Below are 3,906 nucleotides of genomic sequence, written 5' to 3'. Positions count from 1 at the left end.
GCCAGGCAGATTTTAGGGCCAGTAACCAGAGCTCGTCTCCCTCCCCTGCAGTAATTGGCAGTCCTGACTTAGCGCAGAGGAGCTGTGGTCAGCAGGAGCGGGACCCAGGACATAGCGAGTTAAGAGGGCGTCAGGAATAACATTGGGCCACTGAAAAGGCCCTTGGCTCTGGAAACCCTTCGCGATGGTGCCTTGTGTTCCGAACATTCCTCACCACCTCCATCTGATGAGCTAGGCAGGGGTTGGCTGGTGGCCCTTTCAATACTGAACCCTATTGCTTTTGTAAGGTAGCCAATGCTCTGTACTCTGGGACTTCTTGGGACCTACCAAGGTGCCTCTGAGGATACCAGCTATGCTGCCTATGAGTGACGGCCGGCACGGGTGAGAGGCCTGGTATTGTGCGACGGACCTACATGGAGATTGTGAAACTTGGGGTTTGTCCTCTTCTTGGGTCCTGTTTCAGGGACTCTCTTCTTCTCGGTCCCTGGGGAGGGCTCTGCTCCTTTCTCCTTTGCAGGGTTCTATCGAGTGTGCGATCTATCAGACTGGATTAATGGTCGTAGGTATTGGGTACAGCTTGGTAGTGCGCAACCTCCTTTGGAATCTAATGGGGTGACCTGGCTTGCTCTAGCCTCCTGGGACCACACTGATTGGGACCTGAATCACCTCCTTGCCAGATCCTGACCGCTGCTGTTTGTATTGCCCTGCCAGGGGGATGGTACCTGCTGCAGCTGGTGGTGGCAAGAGAGCCCGGCTGCTCTCTTTCGGCTCCCCACCCCTCCTTTGTGCTGGCCTACACCAGGGACACACTAAGTCTCAAAACTTGCACAATATCTCCATCTATCACCTCCACAATAAACCCCAGCACTATCCTCCAGGTGGTCTTGAAAGCGCCTGGAGTCAAATTTGGATGCCGTGGTTCTCAACATAAAACTGCTGTGGGATGAGCACCAAAAACTTAGTGAAAGTGTCACCCAATCCGGAAAACACTGACCGTGCTGCAACCATGTAAGTCAGAGCTCCAATAACAACTTTGGAATTTGACAGAGAGGATCCCTTTTCTTACGGGCTTGGCGGAGGGTTGCTCTCACCACAGTAATATTCTAGGGCAGTGAGAGCCACAACATGGTGGACTATCTTGAGTCATGGCTCAAGGAGATTGTTGCCCCCCATGGCTTCATGCACTTCTTTTCCATAGAAAGGGCCTACTAGGTGCCTGCCCGGCGGAGCCCAGTGCAGGTCTCCTCTAATGCCATTTGTGGCCGAAATCCTCCATTTGAAGAACTGGGACACTAACCTTAAAAAGACTTGACAATCTGACCCATTCCTGAACAACATTCGCAGATTACTAATTTTTCAGGACTATACACTGAAGATCCAGTGCCAGAGAGTTTCTTTCTTGGGAGTTAAGAGGAAGTTACAAAAGATATGAGTTACATACGATCTTCTCTTCTCTTCCCCGCCAAGCCTAAATGTGTTATTGACTAGAAGGTGCACTTCTTTCTAGATGCTGCAAAGGCCAAGGAGTGATTGGAAGGAAGAGGCTCATCGTCACCAGCGTCAGCGGCTCAGAACTGGGGGGGGAGGGGACCTGAGAGCCTGTCCGCCAATGCAGCTGAAACAACCATGAGGGGCCAACCCCACTATCGATGACCCTGCCCAAAGAGCAAGTCTGCAGCAGTTGACGAGATCAGCCCTTGACACTGCAACTACTGTCCGAGTTCCTCCAAAAGACCTTGCCAGCATTTCTTCAGTGGACTCAGCCAACACTCATCTCTGTTATTGCAGAACATGAATGAATGAATAATTTACTGTTCAGTTAATTAAAACTCACAGTATAAAAGAAGAATTATCCGACATGTTAAAATCCACATAAAAACATTCATTCCTTCAATTTATACTGCAACTAATTAATATCAGAATTTACAATCTTTTTATTGAGCTTGCTGGTAATACGGAATAAGTGGGAGCTGCTCCCAGTTCTCAGTTCCGATGTCAATTTAGAGCTTTTAAAAGACTCTTCAGATTTAAAGTGCCTGTGCTTCAGGATGTAAACCTGGACTGCGCAATCCGGGCAACCAGTAGCATGGACGAGTTAAAGTATAAATTAAACGAGCATTGGCATAGCCAATAGGTCTCGCCTTTGGGACCTTATAAGTATTTAGGTATGCAGCACAATATCCTTACTGCAACAACATTAACTGTTGCATGGATAAACACTTATAAGGTCCCAAAGGCGAGACCTATTCGCTATGCCAATGTTTAGGAATCATACAAATGACACTGACTGCGTTGACAGGGATCAATTTTCTTCTGCTGACACATGAAGCTGCACAGTGGAAAATGTATGTGAAAACTTTGCACTACCATTCAGACTTTTCCCATCTGCCCAAACTACTTAGGAGCGCCAACCGTTTGAGCAAATTTCTTCTAAAATGAATGCCTTCTAAATAATCAAGCCATAATTTTTTCCAGTCTATCATCTGAAGCCCAAAAGAGAAAACATATTAGCCTGACACAATAAAAGAGATTGAGAAATGCCTGTTTTCCTCAGCGACTTGCCATTCACTTACCGTGGCGCAGATAGCCGTTTGACCACACGTTGATAATGTGGCATGCTAAAACCCAGCAATTTGTGTAATCCTGAATGTGATAATACTGCCTTCTCCACAAAGGGCCCCTGTAGTTTGGTGCTCTTTGTGACTATAAATAGCATTTGCATAAAAGCTGCATCCTTCGAAACTAAGAGCACTAAAAGCACTCCGGCTGTGCACAACAACCATATCTTTCAATGTGGTACCAGTACGACTCATGTCCCCTGCTAAATGTACTGCCTTGACTTTCTAAGCCACAGCATCCGGCCAGAAGAGGCACAGCCAATGACAAAAACCTTTCCCACAATATCCTATCAACACCTGAACTTGCACCCACTTCTCAGATGTGGGCAGACAAAAGGGGAATATATTGGCTATTGACTGAGATGCAACTGTTCTCTTTTGCACAGGCTGCATAAAGCATTGTTGCAGTGGACTGTACGCGGTGGACTGTGTAGCACACAAACCAAGAGCGGCACACTCAAGTCAGTGAGAAACACTGCAAACGTGTTCCGGAAACGCACTGTCTGAACCTATTCACACCAATGCAATCACTGTGTCCTTAAGAACTCTTCCCTGTGATCGCTTGGTGGAAGCAGCCCCAGAAGGAATCATGAGCTCTGCCACTGGTGTGCGTTCTTTAGGCACCGTGGAAAATACCAAAGTCATGTTGGGGGGCAATGATGTACCTCGATTGAGTAAGTGCGATGAAAAACAATCTATAATGTGTTTATAAGGACAGAAGTACATTGTCTCGTATTGCAGGCTTGACTACCTATGTAATATTAGGTAGGTTATAACAAGACAACATGATCACACTGAAAGTTGCAAAAAGTAAAGGATGCGAGCACAGGGTATTAATAGCGCTGTTTTCAAAGTCCAAATGTCAGACACCCGGTGGGAAACCCGAGGCTCGTCGAAGCCTTGTGGAGACCTCAGAAAGTGGTCCTTGAAAGCTGCTGGGACTGCGCGGCTTGCAAAAGTCATGCAAAATGCTGGCTGCATTCTCGTGCCCATTTGCATATGTTCTTCAGCGTGCAGAACCTCTCTCTATGTAATTGAATTGTTGTTTTTGCCTTAATTAATACTTATGCAAATAAGTCACTCCTGCAGCTGTGCGGTATTAATCATATGTGTGCTTCTGTCTGTGTGCCCTGCAGGCTCTGGATCGCAGGAGAGTGGGGATGGGAGGGGGCCACGCTAGTTCCCAACATACAAGAAAACTCACTCATGTGATCTAAGAAGGCCTGCTAGCGAACAGTGGGGCAGGACGGCAGAGAAGGCTCTTATAGTCGGCACAGACAGCACCGGC

The sequence above is a fragment of the Triturus cristatus genome, chromosome 3_2 (assembly GCF_964204655.1).
Source record: "Triturus cristatus chromosome 3_2, aTriCri1.1, whole genome shotgun sequence".
Lineage (NCBI taxonomy): Eukaryota > Metazoa > Chordata > Amphibia > Caudata > Salamandridae > Triturus > Triturus cristatus.
The sequence above is the reverse complement of the archived record's forward strand: the minus strand, read 5'-3'. Positions refer to the sequence as shown.